We start from the raw sequence: 18101 nt of genomic DNA on the forward strand, positions 1-18101 counted from the left end.
GTGTAGCAGTGCAGAATCAAAAAGATTGTCATGTTAATTATATTTCAATTAAAAAAAAAAGATTGGAGAGCACTGCTACAGGTGATAGTGAGTCCCCAGAAATATTTGATCAAGGCAAGGGCATAGCCAGATTAGCAGGACAACTCTAGTGTCAACTTGAATGCCTATGCAGAAGCAGGGGGTACGTTAATGAACCTGATGTGAGCGTTTTCCAATTCAGATCGAAAAATTGGGTGGAGAACTAACAGTGAGGATAGAGGGGAGGGGATTCATGCAAGTGACTCCAGTGTGGCCTTTCACCTGCAGATGACAGACTCCAGGTTTGGGGGAACAGATTGTTTGGCTACAAGAAACCATCAATAATGATTTTCGTGATCATCTCCTCTTGGCCCAGACTCCATTCCAACCAAGTTATTAATACACACATTATTCTTCTTAAAGAAATAGAGAAATGCATTCCAGATTGCCAAAGGAAGGAATTCCCTGTGATTTATACTGAAATGTTCCTAGAACTTTTTTTTTTTCCAATCATCCATCTTCAAGAAATACTAAAGACAAATATTTCATGAATCCAGAGGTGCTTCTGGCCAGCATCTGGAGATGATCTTGAGAATACAAATCTGTTATCATTTTTCACCATGGGCTTCAACTGTCAGAACATGTAATAAACACAACCAGCCAGAGGGCTGGAGGGAAGCAAAAAGCGTCCAGTTAACCACTGTAGCAGGAGGCAGCAGAAATGAGGGTGTATTTGCCCATACTTTCCCCATACCCACCTTTTGTAGCTCTGCTGCATCCCTTTTCCTAACAAATTTTATTTTTTTATTTTTATTTTTTCCTAACAAATTTTAAATGCCAATTAGCGACAGCTCAGTTGCTGATACTTTCCAAGGGTATAATATCCTATCACATTGTCACATAGATGGATGATGTCGTGCAGTAGAAGAGATGTAGGCTACGAAGTCAATCAGACTTGAGTTTGAGTTTTGGTTTTGCCACTTAATATCAGTGACCTTAAAATTTCTTAGCCTTGTTGAACACTATTTCCACATCAGTGAAATGGACTTGCCAATAAAGTGATAATGTAGGTGAAATTGTTAGCACAGCTTTTGGCATAGCCTAAACAAAGAGTTTGTAATTATCAATTCAAAACCATTCTCACATTACCACTACCCATTTACGAGATGGTTAAATGAACGAAGACAGAAAATACCAATTATTGGTAGGAATATGGAGCAACTGGGATTCTCATATGCTGCTAGTTAGAGTGTCAAATGAGCACAAGCTACTTTGCCAGTGCCCACCAAGCTGAACGCCATCCACTAGTCAGCAATTCCACTCCTAGGTATGTGCCCAAAGTAAATGCTTTCAGATGTTCACCAAAAACATCAACCAAAATGTTCAAAGCGGCCCTATTCATAATAGTATCCAAATAGAAACTACTCAAATGCTCATCACTACTGTAGCTCAGAGCTCAGCAAAACTTTTCTGTGAAAGGCCAGGTAATCAATATTCAAACTGCAAGGACCAAGAGGCAAAAATTACCTTATAATTACTTTACTTCTCTTTGCAGCGCCCCAGCAACAGTGCAAAGCAATAGAGTGCTGATAAGCTAAGCTTTCTGTTGCAACTGCCTCCCTGCCATTGTAGTGTGAAAGCAGCCATAGGTAATAGAAAAAAGAGTGAGTGTGGTGTGGCCCAATAAAATGTTATCTATGAACAAAAATGTAGTAGTGCAGAATCAAAAAGATTGTCACGTTAATTATATCTCAGTTAAAAAAAAAGATTGGAGAGCACTGCTACAGGTGATAGTGAGTTCCCAGAAATATTTGATCAAGGCAAGGGCATAGCCAGATTAGCTAAAAATGTAAATTTCCTGTAATTTTTATGTGCTGTACAGTATCATTCTTTTCTTTTTTGAATTTTTGTCATACTTATTTTTAAAGTTTTTATAGAAGTATGATTAATATACAATGTTATATTAATTTTAAGTATACAACATATTCATTCAACAATTCTATATCCAGGGGGAGCCCGGGTGGCTCAGTGGTTTAGTGCCGCCTTCAGCCCAGAGCGTGATCCTGGAGACCCGGGATCGAGTCCCACGTCCCGCTCCCTGCATGGAGCCTGCTTCTCCCTCTGCCTGTGCCTCTGCCTCTCTATCTCTGTCTCTCATAAATAAATAAATAAAATCTTAAAAAAAAAACCCAATTCTATATCTAGTGCTTCATCATGATAAGCATGATCACCATAGAATGTTATTACAATATTATTGACTATATTTCCTATACTGTACTTTTCATCTCTGTGACTTTTTTATTTTTAAACTGGAAGTTTAATGGAAATCTATATGTCTTAATACCCTTTATTTCAACACCCTCCCCCCCAACACCTAGCAACCATCAGCTTATTCTCTGTATTTGAGAGTCTGGCTTTTTGTTATTCATTTGTTTTGCTTTTCAGATTCCACATATAAATGAAATCATGTGGTATTTGTCTTTTTCTGACTTATTTCACTTAGCATAACACCCTCTAGGTCCATCCATGTTGTCAATGGCAAGATCTCATTCTTTTTTATGGCTGAGTAACATTCCATTGCATGCACATGTATGTATCACACATCTTCATCCATTCATTATTATGGACACTTGTGTTGCTTCCATATCTTGGCTATTATAAATAATGCTTTTGGCTTTTTAAAAATGTTCAAGAATAGGGGATCCCTGGGTGGCTCAACAATTTAGCGCCTGCCTTTGGCCCAGGGCATGATCCTGGAGTCCTGGGATCGAGTTCCACATCGGGCTCCTTGCATGGAGCCAGCTTCTCCCTCTGCCTGTGTCTCTGCCTCTCTCTCTCTCTCTCTCTCAGTGTCTCTCATGAATAAATAAATAAAATCTTTAAAAAATGTTCAAAAATACACAGATCATTCTTACCTTGCAGGCTGTATAGACATATAGGACATGGGCCAAATTTGAATATAGGTTGCCAACCTCTGGTACAGTTTAAAAATTATGTATTCACACAGTGGAATACTACACAACATCAGGTAGATACAACAATATAGATGAATCTCATGAACATAATATCAAGTGAAAGAAGCCAGTTGCAGAAAGTATAGGATTACATTTATATAAATTACAAAAGCAGGTGAAACAAATCTATGATTATGTAAATACATGGTGGTTACTGTATGCGAATTAGGGACAGAGAGAGCAAAGGAGATTTGGGAATGAATAGTTATGGGTGTTTTTTCATTTAGTTTGTTTAAGTTTACAAAATCTAACCAGCCACACACTCCTGTGCACTTTTTTGTATGTATATCATACTTTAAGAAACACTGGGGGAAGAAAAGAAACAAAGTCTCTTCTTTAGTGCAAGCCTCCTTTATTTCACAACTAACCAATTTACAAGTTTCTAGGTGTTCTTCCCCACTTTAGTTACCTTATTTATTACCCCAGAGAATTTGAAATATCTATCCTTTTCTTTAGCAGAAAGAACAGCTAGGGTATAGACAAGAGTTCTGTACTTAGGGATGAAGATCAGAGTTTAACTCCACTGTGTACTGATTGTGTAACTATGGGTAAAGCACCTAGTTTTTTTAATTTTTATTTTGTTGTCTGAAAAATGGGAAAATAATTCTGTATATGTGCATTTGGTGTAAAATGCACCTTGATAATGAAGAATTGCTCTGTTTAGCCGTATACCTCTGTACAAATTATCACTACCTATGACATACTTTCTTAACAACTCACAATTTCAAGTTTAAACACATCCACCCCCTTCCTTCTTTGCCTCCTGGTCCTCTACTTAGGGAGACAGTACTTAAAATGGTGAGGAACATATACTGTCAGCTAAAATCGTGACTCTGTCACCTGTCTTGTAGTTTCTCTGTGCCTCAGTTTCCTCATTGGTAAAATATCTACTTTATATTATTGTTCTAGAGGTTGTGGCAGTCAGTCTCCAAGATAGTCTGGATGACCCCTGTCTCCTGGCCTGGTGTCCATGCCCTGGTGTAATGCTTCCTGCATTATATGAGGTTTGGGCTGTGTGGTGATAAGATATGGCATAAAGGAAGGCAATTCACCTCTGAGATTAGGGTTTGAAAGGCAGTGGCTTCCACATTTGGCAACCTCTCTGTCTTGGATCTGCTGCCAGGTCAGACAACCTTATGGAAAGGCCTTCATGGTGAGGAACTGAGGCCTGACAAGAACCACAGGAATGATCTTGGATGTGGATCCTCCAGCCCCAGGTGAGTTTCTAATTGACTACAACCCTGGCTATCAGCTTCTCTGCAACCTCACAAAAGACTCGGAGTCAAAATGATTCAGCAAGCTGCTTCCAGATTCTTGAACCTCAGAAACTGATAATCAATGACCTTACAACACTGAATGATGCCTGATGCATAGTAAGCATGCAATAAATTGTCTTGGGATGTCTGGGTGGCTCAGAGGTTGAGTCGGCCTTTGGCTCTGGGTGTGATCTCTGGCCCCGGGATTGAGTCCCACATTGGGCTCCTTGAGGCAAGCCTGCTTCTCCCTCTGCCCATGTCTCTGCCTCTCTCTCTCTCTCTCTCTGTGTGTGTGTGTGTGTGTCTCATGAATAAATAAATAAGGTGCTTTAAAAAATATATATATTAACTGTATTTATCATCTGCTCCCTAAAAGCTGGCACTTCCACATCTATCAAGCTCTTTGCTGATGTCAGTGTTTCCTGTTCTGGAAAGTCATTGTCAATGGATCGAGCATGGGCAGTTTCCCTTCCTTTCTGTGGTCCCTTTAAAGACCAAGCATTATTAGGAGGCATCTGTCTGCAGAGCAGTGACAGTGTGGCTGTGGGTTCCTATGGAAACACTTCCTCACCCAGCACTCTTTCTCAAGGGATCTCTCCAAGCTCTGCCTCTCAAAGCCTTGGTGCTGCCTTCTGGTCTTTGTGGCACATCCTATTCTTCAGGTGTCTTTCCTGCTTTCTCATTCTCCTCAGATGTGTTGGTGATTCAGATTCTCCTTCTTTTGGATGTGAATTCTTGTTCCCTTTTGCCTTAGGCACCATAGTTGCAGGGTCAGCCATTGAGTCAATTAGTGTTTCTAGAAGTATAGGTGGAGACAGGTTAGGACTGTAAGAGATTTATTGGGGTTGGTGTCTGTGAGAGGTAATAGGAAGAGAAGCAGGGGCAGGTAGGGAAAGTCTCAGCCTGTGATGTAGACCTGATACCTGGGAAAGGAAAGGAGGTAAGAAGAAAGACTAGGGCAGGAGAGCTGCAGATCAGGTCTGAAAAGTCACTTGTCCAACAGCTGTAGGGCAAAGAGCCTGAAAGAGGAGTCCCAATCCAGGCTGAAATGGAGAGGCTTAGATACATTTTCCATGCTCAGTCAGCAGTGAGGGCTCCCTGGGAATGCTAGAGCTTCGACTTAAAAGCTAAGATGGATCCTAAAGTTGCTAATGGCTAGAGGCTGTCAACTTATTGCTCCTGACAGCTAAATGGCAGATTCTTTCTTGACAGGAGGTCCAAGTGGTGCACTTACATGGCTGCTGCAACCATCTTCATCGCTGTGGCCAGGCCTGGCTTCCTGTGTCCCCTACCTGTGTCAAACACCTGCTTGGAAATGGTATCAACAGGACCTAAATGGAGTGTCAGTGTGAAAAACCAAGGGACTCATAGAGGTGAAATGAGAATTAGTTATCTCTCAGGCAACCTGAGGGGACCCAATGGGGTTTGATAGTAATCAATCATGGTTTTTACTCAGCATATACTGAAAGCTCTGTACTATGCAGGCATTTCCTGGAGGAATCCCAAACTATAGGATCGTAAAATTGGAAGGTACATGAGTGCCCAATTAAGTCTCCCTTTCATGAGCAGAAATGCCTTGTAGAGTACTCCATATAGGTTCACTCTCCTCTTGCATATCTCCAGTGATGGTGAGCTGAAGTCATCTCTTTGGTTGTGAACAGCTCTACTTGACAGAAGCTTCCTCTTCAGTGGAATTCAGAATGCTCTCACCACCTTTAATTTTTGAAGTCACTTTAATAAAACTTCCTGTTCTCTTGTTTATTAATCCTATAGATATTTGGAGACGGTTGTCATTGTTCCCGAAATACTATAAGAGAAGAGAGGCTACTGGAGCCTCTGATTCCTCAACTTTACAACAATGGCGTCTGACTGTTCTTGATCACTGTGGTCTCTTTATGACCTAAAAGTCTATGAAGCCATGAAAACTTCATGGAACAATTCTCAAATAAAAGAGAAATCCATATAAATTAAAAGACGATGTGCTTTTTTTGAAGTGTTTGTTGTACATTTCCTCTGGAGCACATTGGGACTCAGGAATAGTGGGACCATCCGCCGAGCCATTGCTCATTTATGTTGAAATAAAACAGGCTCTGGCTAATTAGAAGCATGCTCCTCGAGATGAAACAATACAAGCTTTCCATTTCCCCACCATTAGCAATTCCTGATGTTGACTGGACATGTTAATATAACCCCCACTCTACAACAGGAAAAAAAAAAAAATAAAGCAGGCATGATGATTCACAGCACAAGAAAGAGTTCTTTATACTTACACTCAACCAGCACACACTAATGCTCTAGGTACTCACTATGCACTGGCCTCCATGATAGGTATTTTCACATATATTATTAACTTTATTTTATACTCACAAGAATATTATGAGGTAGATTTTATTAACTGCACATTTCAAATGAAGAAATATGAGCCTCAGAGCAATCAGGTGATTTGTTCAAGGTTACCTAGCTGATAAGTGGATAAACTAGGACTGTCTGCTACGAAGTCCAGTGCTCTGTTCACTCCACTGGCTACAAGGAAACTTATTAATAAAAAACCATGCCTATGTATGTAGTATGCAACTATTTTAATTCCGGTTGCCCCAGAGGTATACTCTGAAGTTAAGGTTAAGGTGAAAGTATTTTATTATCAGAGGATAAAGAAATATCAAAAGAGGATGGTAAAATTAGTCAAAGAAAAGGCAGCCAATAAATTATGCATCATCAAACCAGGTATCATTGTGGGCAATTGGAACTAAATTCTGCTGGGGAAATTCTGAAAGTCAGTGTAGAATACAGTAAATCTACCCAAAAGGGATGGGGCTAGGGCTTTTATAAACCAACTCTGTCAGTCATTGGTTGAGACCTTCTTCTAGCAGATATTAATTACCTGGCACTAACTACCTGCCAAGTAGGTAGACAAAACATGTTTTAGAAGCCTGAGAGAGACCTTATGCAGAGAAATTTGGCATCTGGCAATTAGAGTTTTAGTTGGTATGCACTGAAGTAAAGGCAAGAGGATATGGGCAAAGCCCTGATGGCACCTGGTACAATAAGTAATGCCAGATTCTACACAATCTGTCAACAAACATATCTTGACCACCTACTGTGTGGAATAGCACAGGGTGAACCACACGGATATGGACCTGCTTTCATGTGGCTTAGTATCAGAAGGAAGGCAGAAATATGTTATTTTAAATAAATATAAAATAATTGAAATGTACTTTCATGGGTAGGAGAAGCTATAAACCCCACTTAGCTAAGTCTTACTACAAAAAAAAAAAAAAAAAAAAAAAACTAGAAAGAACTCACAATAAAAACCCTCTCATTCAGTGTTACTCTTTGTCTCCTTTTACCTCTGACTCCTTTCTTTTCTCCTTTTTGGAGCCAAATTTCCTAAAACAGTGAGTTTAGAATCTGCCTTCTCCAGTGAACTATGAGACCCTCTGGGGATGGGCCTTTTTTGTTTGTTTGTTATCTTTAATTGTATTGTGTAGTATTTGACACATAAAAAAAGAACATATGGATTTAAACACCAGCCAAGATGGAGTAAGATCACTCCAGCCTATCTCTCTCACTGATTATTAATTTGTCATAAAAACTTATGAAAAAATACAAAATAATACAATTAAAAAAAATTTTTTTGGAAAGATTTATTTATTCATGACAGACACAGAGAGAGAGAGGCAGAGGGAGAAGCAGGCTCCATGTAGGGAGCCTGACGTGGGCCTCAATCCCGGGTCTCCAGGATCACAGCCTGGGCTGCAAGGCGGCACTAAACCACTGGGCCACTGGGGCTGCCCAATAATACAATTTAAGGACTCCAAACACTAACAACAACAGGCAGATTGAGAGGGAAGTCTGTTGTTGAATAATGATGCCTATATGGGATGAGTTTCAGAGTCTTTTTTCCCTGGTTTCTCCCAGATTTGACCTAAAGGTAGACAGAGTCCTATACTGCAGAGAGGGGACATACAACAAAATTTGGAAAAAATTCCTCTGTGTTATAGCCTGAGGACTGAGAACAGGAGCCTCTTATTACCTGGAGAGTATAGGAGGATATTCTTGCTTTTTTGAGGTGGGGCTTCTCCTTGTCCTTCCCTGGTGCCAGCCCCATGACAGGGTGGTCATGGTGAGGACTTCTAAGTCCACTAGGGATAAACTGTCTTTCTGGCCAAAGAAACTTGAAAAAGAACCCTCTCTCAAAGAACAGAGGAAATCCCTGTTTTTTACCCTCTTCTTTCCTTAAGGCACTTTGTCTTGAGGGTAGGCACATGTCCATGGACTTTCTCAATAGCACAAGAAGAACTCTGATTTTTTAGCCAGAGGACTCAGAAAGGGAAACTTCTGGTTTCCATAGAAAACAAAGAGTGTGTGGGAAATCATGGTGGAAGAGTTCTAGAAAAGAGGATCCCTGAGTCTGTGTATAAAGTGACACACATCCCTAACTCACCAAACTGAAATGTATGGAATAGACCAAAGGAAGCATAGTGAAGGCTTTGAAAAACAGAATTGACATTGGAACCACCACTCACAGAAGGTGAGCTAGAACTCTGTCTGACCTAACTGATCACCTGCTAATACAACAAATCGACATTTTATAGTATTTTATTTTAGTAAGACCTAGAGCTTCACAACAAAACATTCAAAATGTTCTGGATTTAATCCAGTTACATGTAAAGGACCAGGAAATTCTGGCCCACTTTTAAGGGAAAAGACAATAAATATCAACCTGGAGATAACCCAGATATTGGAGTTATCAGACATAGACTTTAAAGCAGCTCTTAGAATTATTCTCCATGAAGCAAAAGTGTATACATTTGAACTAAGTGGTAAGGTAGAAGCTTTTAGAAAACAAATAGAAATATAATCAAGAAGCAAATCAAACTGGAAGAAATAGAAAATCTTAACAGACCCATAACCAGCAAAGAAATGGAATCAATAGTCAAAAATCTCCTAACAAAATCGAGTCCAGGGCCGGATGGTCTCCCAGCAGAATTCTATCAAACATTTAAAGAATTAATACCTATTATTCTGAAACTGTTTCAAAAAATGGAAATGAAACGAAAACTGCCAAACTTTTTCTATGAGGCCAGCATTATCTTGATCCTAAAACCAGACAAAGATCCCACCAAAAAGGAGAATTATAGACCAAATATCCCTGATGAACATGGATAGAAAATTTCTCACCAAGATACTAGGTAATAGGATCCAACAGTACATTAAAAGGATTATTCACCATGACCAAATGACATTTATTCCTGGGCTGCAAGGGTGGTTCAACATCCACAAATCAATTAATGTGATACACCACATTAATAAAAGAAAGGACAAGAACCATATGATCCTTTTATTAGATGCAGAAAAAGCATTTGACAAAATACAGCATATTTTCTTAATAAAAACTCTTTGCTGTGTAGGGATAGAGGGAACATACCTCAATATCATAAAAGCTATATATGAAAAACCCATAGCAAATATCATCCTCGATGGAGAAAACAGCTTTTCCCCTAAGGTCAGGAACACAACAGGGATGGCCACTCTCACACTATTCAACATAGTCTGGAAGGCCTAGCCTCAGCAATAAGACAACAAAAAGAAATAAAAGGCATCCAAATTGTCAAAGAAGAGGTCAAACTTTCACTCTTGGCAAGTGACATGATACTCTATGTAGAAAACCCAAAAGATTCCAGGAAAAAAAATTGCTAGAATTGATACAAGACTTCAGCAAAGTGGCAGGATATAAAAACAATGCACAGAAGTCAGTTACATTTCTATACACTAACAAGAAGGAAGAAGAAATAGAAATCAAGGAATCAGTCCCATTTACAATTGCACTGAAAACTGTAAGATATCTAGGAGTAAACCTAACCGAAGAGGTAAAGGGTCTGCACTCTGAAAACTATAGAACATTTATGAATGAAATCAAGGAAGACCCAAAGAAATGGAAAAACATTCCATGCTCATGGAGTGGAAGAACAAATATTGTTAAAATGTCTATGCTACCCACAGCAATCTACATATTTAATGTAATTTCTATCAAAATACCATCAACATTTTTCACAGAGCTGGAACAAACAATCCTTAAATTTGTGTGGAACCACAAAAGACCCCAAATAGCCAAAGGAATGTTGGAAAAGAAAACCGAAACTGGTGGCATCACAGTTCCAGACTTCAATCTCTATTACAAAGCTGTGATCATCAAGACAGTATGGCACTGGCACAAAAACAGACACATAGATCAATGGCATAGAATAGAGAACCCAGAATGGACCCTCAACTTTATGGTCAACTATTCTTCAACAAAGCAGGAAAGAATATCCAATGGAAAAAAAACCTCTTCAACAAATGGGGGACAATTGGACAGCCACATATGGAAGAATGAAATTGACCACTTTCTTACATCATACACAAAAATAAACTCAGAATGGATTAAAGACCTAAACGTGGGACAGGAATCCATTAAAATCCTAGAGGAGAACACAGGTGTCAACCTCTTTGACCTCAGCCACAGCAAGTTCTTGCTGGACACGTTTCCAAAAGCAGGAAAAGCAAAAACAAAAATGAACTATTAGGACTTCATCAAGGAAAAAGTTTTTCTTGCACAGTAGTGGGAACAGTCAACAAAACTAAAAGGCAGCCTATGAAATGGGAAAAAATATTTGCAAATGTCTTATCAGATAAAGGGCTGGTATCCAAAATCTATAAAGAACTTATCAAACTCAACACCCCCAAATCAAAAGATCTGATCAGGAAGTGAGCAGAAGACATGAGCAGACATTTCTTCAAAGAAGACATACAAATGGCCAACAGACACATGAAAAAATCCTCAAAATAATTCGGCATCAGGGAAATACAAGTCAAAACCATCATGAGATACCACCTCATAATGATCAGAATGGCTAAAATTAACAAGTCAGGAAACAACAGGTGTCAGCAAGGATGTGGAGAATGGGGAACCCTCTTACACTGTTAGTGGGTATGCCAACTGGTGCAGCCACTCTGGAAAACAGTATGGAGGTTCCTCAAAAGTTAAAAATAGAGCTACCCTACAGCCCAGCAATTGCACTACTAGGTATTTATCCAAAGGATATAAACATAGTGATTCAAAGGGGCACATGCATCCCAGGGTTTATAGCAGCAGTGTCCACAGTTGCCAAACTGTGGAAAGAGCCCAGAAGTCCATGAACAGATGAACAGATAAAGAAGATGTGATATATATATATATATATATATATATATATATATATATGGCATAGAATAGAGAACCCAGAAATATATATATATATATATATATATATATATATACACACACACATACATATGGAATACTACTCAGGTATCAAAAAAATGCAATCTTGCCATTTGCAACAATGTGGTTGGAACTAGAGGGTATCATGCTTAGCAAAATAAGTCAGTCAGAGAAAGACAAATCCCATATAATTTCACTCATATATGAATTTAAGAAACAATACAGATGAACATAGGGAAAGGGAAGGAAAAAAAAATAAGAGGAAAACAGAGAGAGAGGCAAACCATGAGAGACTCTTAACCATAGGAAACAAACTGAGAGTTGCTGGAGAGGAGGTGGGTGGGGGATGGGGTAACTGGGTGATGGGCATTAAGGAGATCACTTGAAGTAACGAGCACTGGGTGTTGTATGCAACTGATGAATCACTGAATTCTACCTCTGAAACTAATAATACAGTATATGTTAAATTGAGTTTAAATAAACAATTTTTAAAAATTAATAAAAAAGAAGCTAAAATGCTCAGTAACCTGAAATAAATGATTCACTGTATTGTCTTAATAGAATCAGAATGGAAGGAACAGGAAAGAGAAAAAAGATTGGAAGGAAAGTAGAGTCTCATGAACCTATGGAACACAAAAAATATGTATAATATAGTTATGAAGCAAAATAATAAAATTAGAAATTTTAGGAACCCATAACTGAATTTAAGAACTAGTACAATATCAGTACACTAACTGCCCCTTTCCTATGGTCATGTCTGCTTCTCAGAGATAACCTCACTCCTCATTTTTGTATTTAGCATTCCTATTTTCCCATAGTTTCATCACATCTGTATTTATTCTCCAAATAATTTATTTCACAATGATTTTTATTATAATACTGAGTTTAATGATTTGAAACTTGTTTTACAACATGATGTCTAAGATTCATCTGTGTCATAATCCATACCTAATTAATTTCCATTGTTCTGTAATATTTAGGTGTGTAACTATGCCACAATTTACATGTAATTTTCCTATAGATTAGTATTATGTTACTCATTTACACATTTATTTATTTTGCTATTACAAGCTATGTTGCTATTATCATTCTTTTGCCTGTCTTCTGGTACCCATTCGCATGACCTCTCTAGGGAGAAATCTCTAGGAATGGAACTTCTTCTGGACCATTGGATATGCAAATATTTGATTTTATAAATAATGCCAACTAATTCTCATGACGATTTACATTCCCTTTCATATCCTCACCAACAAATATCAAACTTAATGATTTTTTTTGTTAGTGTGGTAAGTAAAAATTATACAATTTGTATTTCCCAGACTTCTAAAAAAGTTGAATATCTTTTCAAATGTTCTTTTGCCATATAAGTGTGACTTTTTTTGTGAGATGCCAACATATAACCTTTGCCCACTTTTCTTTTGGGTTATTTTACTTTTCTAATTAATTTATAGAAGTTATTTTTATATTCTGTACACTGATCTTTAGTCACTTAAAAGTATTACAAATATGACCTCCCAGTTTGTGGCTTATTTTTTCACTTTCTTTATGATATCTTGATATGAAGAAGTCTTTGATTTCAGTAGAGTTGGGTATATCACTTTTTTCTTTCTTGTTAGCATTTTTTGGTGTCTGCTTTTATCTCATTGTTGTAAGATAGCCTTTTATACAATCCACTATAAATTTTAAAGTTTTGCCAGTCATATATCTGATCCACTTGGGACTGATTTTTGTGTATGGTATGTAGGAAGGATCCCAATTTCATCTTTGTCCATTTGGATATTGAATTGCCCTGGCACCATTTAACAAATAAATCCTCTTTTCTCAAATAGGTTGTGATGCCCCTCTGTCAGATATCAATTTTTCATACATGTGAGGGCAATTCTAATCTTGTGATTGATTTGTTTCTTCCTGCACCAATACCATACTGTCTTAATTAACAAGTTTTATAATAAGTCTTTCTATCTGATAGAGGAATCCTCCAACTTTGGAAGTGTTTGGCTATTATTTGGCCTTTGCTGTAGCATATACATTTTAGAAGCAGGGAGTAAGCTTCCTCAGAACATCTTAATGGGTTTTAATTTAAATCTACAGATCCATTTGGAGATAATTAATATATTTAAAATAGTCTCTTTTTATGACTACACTGTATCTCTCCATTAATTAAAATCTTCATTTAAATTACATTTTCAAGGGACACCTGGGTGGCTCAGTGGTTGAGCATCTGCCTTTGGCTCAGGGTGTGATCCCAAGGTCTTGAGATCAAGTCCTGCACTGGGCTCCCCACAGGGAGCCTGCTTCTTCCTCTGTCTATGTCTCTGCCTCTCTCTCTCTCTCTCTCTTTGTCTTTCATGAATAAATAAATAAAAATCTTAAAAAAAAACCAAATAAATTACATTTTCAAGATATTCAGCATTTTTCTTATTGCTTTATGTGAGTCCTTTATACATTCCTGAGGTTTATAGGAATAAAATTAAGTTGTATATACTGATCTTATAAGCAGCCACATTTTAAAATTATCTTCCTACTTCTTTTTTTTTTTATCTTTTTTTTTAATCTTCCTACTTCTAATAATTGGCCCATAGATTTTTTAAAGCTTTCCAAAGATACTTATATAATTTTCAAATATGACAGTCATTTCTCTTTTTTATTCCCCTAGACCTAATTTTTTTTCTTCTTACCCTTGTCATGTCTCTAAGGAGCCAGGTTTTGTTCCTTAGAGAACTGTGGGACTCTCTGATACCTAAGACTAAGCAAATGAATACGAGAAAAATTGTAGGATCTGCACTTTTTTTTTTTTTTTTTCATCCAGGGGAATGATAAGATTCCTTCCACTTAGAATATTTAAAATGGATGATGGAAAACAAAGTTGTGTTTTAATTATTCTCCAAATCATTCTCATTCAACATATTAATTGCTCTCATATTATCTCTAATCAAGGGTTATTAGATATCATTATTTCCATTTTCCAAAGAAATAATTGAAACTAAAGAATGAAACATGTGTTGATCAAAGTCACAGTTCTCTGAAATATTAGAGCTACAATTTGAACTCAGTCTGTTTGGATAGTTCCAGTCAGCCAGACTCAGTCAAAACTTGAGGTGAGTAGAGGGATAAGCAAAGAATACCCTTGAATTTCTAATTAGAAGCATTGAGAGTACCAGGGCATTGTTAGCAGGGTCTGGAAGATCATGGAGGGTTGGTTTTTGAAGGGCTGGAGCAAATGAGCTTGATCCTTGAGATGTTTTCCTTGCAAGTGGAGACATTTCTCCCTCATGGCCTAGTCTACAGATGATCCAATGTTTTTCTTAATATATGGAGAAATATAATTTTACTGACAATGTACTTAGCAGTTTGAGAGAAGAGCACACTTTCTGCTACACTACGGCTTGACTCTGTGGCTGACTGTTCATAAAATGCCTTTTTGAATTAGCCAAGAATAGCCACCATCAGTCCTCAGCTACATAACAGCCATCCTAGTCCAAGGTCCACAGTTATGGAATTCACTATCAGAGCACATTTAAATGAATTAGGACCTCCATTTAGGATGCCCTGGCATATTTCTTGCTTTTGGGGAGAGGTGGTGGAGGGAAGCCCATTAACAGCTCTATCCAAAAAAAAAAAAAAAAAAAAAAGGCTTTTTTTTAAGTCTCCCCTAGAGCTATTTCATCCAGAAATCTGGGACCTCCACAGGAGTATAAATCTGTAACAGTCTTTTTAAGACTCATATTTAATCAGAACCATCCTCCAATGCAACGGGTACCAGCTCTATCAGTCAACATCCCAGCTAGAAACAGATGACACTCTCTAACTGAGTGATTTAAGGATAGTTTTCAAAAAGAACTATTCACAGTGGTATAGTCATGGATTAGGGAAATAAGGGATGTTGGAATACCCAGGGGCTAGTAACAGGAACTGATTACAGGCTTATGCTAGGAAGTTTGAGGAGGGGAGGTAGTTGTCAGAACCCAGAGAGGATTATTTGAGTAGAGGATACTTGACAAGACATGTGGCCTTCAAATCAGAGACATAGCCAATCTGAGGTGATCTGCCACGAAAATAGCCTAGAGAATAAATACCTAACTCACCTTCCTTCTGTCCTTTGCTCTCCTGTCTTCCTTTAGCTGAACCCAAGGAAACCACTGATCGTGGGAGCTTGTTGATGAGTTCAGAAGGCCAGTGTTTAGGGGCACAGAGCATGTTGGAGAATGATGGAGAGTAAATATGATGGTCCAATTGGAAGAAATTTGGCAATGTCCACCACCACTTTTGCCCTTCAACACTCCCTCTTGTCTTTGTCCAGGCAAAAGCTTGATGTCCTCAAAATAGATGAATTGAAAAATCCCATCAAATGCCATAATATGATGGGGTGCCTGGGTGGCTCAGTCAGTTAAGCATTTGCCTTCAGCTCAGGCCATGATCCCAAGGTCTTAGGATGGAGCCCCATATCAGGCTCCCTGCTCAATGGGGAGCCTGCTTCTCCCTCCGCCCTTTCCCCTGCTTGTGCTTTCTCTCTCTCAAATAAACAAATAAAAACTTTAAAACAACAACACCATCACATAGGGGTCTCAATTTGATGAAATTCCCATCTGAAGTTTGAAAGAACTCTAGCCATCATCAGGTTTTTTTTTTTTTTTTTAATTTTTATTCATTTATGATAGTCACAGTCACAGACAGAGAGAGAGGCAGAGACACAGGCAGAGGGAGAAGCAGGCTCCATGCACCGGGAGCCCGACGTGGGATTCGATCCCGGGTCTCCGGGATCGCGCCCTGGGCCAAAGGCAGGCGCCAAACCGCTGCGCCACCCAGGGATCCCCATCATCAGGTTCTTAAGGAAACGTTGTGAGTGGAAATGAGGGGTGGATAAGAAAAATGTTAATGAAAGAAAATATGGAGATATAACGTCAGCTTTCACTTAACTGTCATGAGTTTTGTGTTGATAATTATAGCTGCCTTCTACTACCATTTTCATTTCCATTAATCACTGCCAATCCCTCAGCTGGATGGTATTCTTTATCTGTTGAAGCAACCCAAATCTTTATTCTTATGAGATCTAAGTCCTAGAAAAGCATGTTTTGGATTTCCCTCATTTTCCATTGAACAGAACTGTTGGAGAACAAGAAGAGCCCTAATGAATCCCCTTGGTCATACATACAGTCCTATTTACCATCACTGTGCAATAGCATCTCAATTTCCCTCTGGTAATTGGACTCAGATATCCTTGCTGGGGGAGTGAGAAGCCCAAAAAATATGAGGAAGTAGGAGTCTCAGTACTGTCTCATTCAACAACAGAACTTTACTTTGGTGAAGGTATTTCTCCCTTAGTGGCAGTAGTAACCCCAAACTTACTGAGCCCAAGGTAATGATTTAGAAAGAAATTTCTCCATAGGATATTGTCTCCCACCTAGTGTCAAAAGTGAGCCTTTATTGGGGAGCCTGGGTTATGCAGTCGGTTAGGTGTCCAACTCTTGGTTTCGGCTCAGGTCGTGATCTCAAGGTCAGGAGATGGAGCCCAGGGTGGAGCCCAGGATTGAGCCTGGCATTGAGCTGCCTCAAATGCCATGTAGGGCTCTGGGTCGCTTGTATGGAGTCTGCTTGTCTTTCTCCCTTCCCTTCTAGCCTTCCCCCCCATTCATCCTCCTGCATATGTGTGCACACAAACTCTCTCTTTCTGTGTCTCTCCCTCTCTCTCAAATAAATAAATAATTTTTTTTTTTTAAAAGTGAGCCCTTATTAGGCCATTCCATCATTCTCTCAAGCCAATTGTATATGAAAAATATACATGTATATGAGTAATAGGACACATGGTAAGACCAGTGAAGTCTATGAATGGAAATCCACTGTCACACTTCCTTTGTTATAAAATGTTTTCACTAATTGGAAGCAATGATATGTAGGACATTATAGCAATGGACAAGGTATTCTGTAAGGTCACAAAGGGTAGAGCTATCTTAAGGGTGCAGGTGGAGAAGGAAAATCTTTATCTAGAAATTTTGTTTATTCTTGTTAGAATAAATACTGCTGCTTCCATGATGACATGAGGTCAGGGTAATTATCCTGCTACTGGATAACCAGCTGATCCTCCAGAAATAGTACAGTATCCAGAGCTCAGCTGCTGTTACCAGATTGGGTACTCACCAGTGAGAGATTAGAGTTAGTCAAAACATTTTGTATCTAGAGATAATACACACTCTAAAAATATTGCTCTCCAGGTGGAAAAAAAAAACTATGGAATTAGAATAATAGCAAATTTAAATGAATCCAGGTAAAGTACAGCTTGGTTTATAGGGTTTATTATTTCTCACATATTTTTTTAGCGTCAACTGTGTGCTAGGTGCTGTCTGTAGAGCAAGGGATACAGAAGTGAAAACTGACAGTTCTAGGACCTAAAATATCAAAGCAGACAGTTTCTAAAACCTGATAGTTGCCATAAATGAAACATGTACAAGATGTTATATGAAAGAAATTGATTATTCCCCATGGGGTAGGGCAACACTTAAGCCAAGGATCTGAATGTTGAACAATGGCAAGGTGGTCTACAAGAAAATAAAGATAAGTATGGTATTTCAGGAA

The sequence above is a fragment of the Vulpes vulpes genome, chromosome 12, assembly GCF_048418805.1.
Source record: "Vulpes vulpes isolate BD-2025 chromosome 12, VulVul3, whole genome shotgun sequence".
Classification (NCBI taxonomy): Eukaryota; Metazoa; Chordata; class Mammalia; order Carnivora; family Canidae; genus Vulpes; species Vulpes vulpes.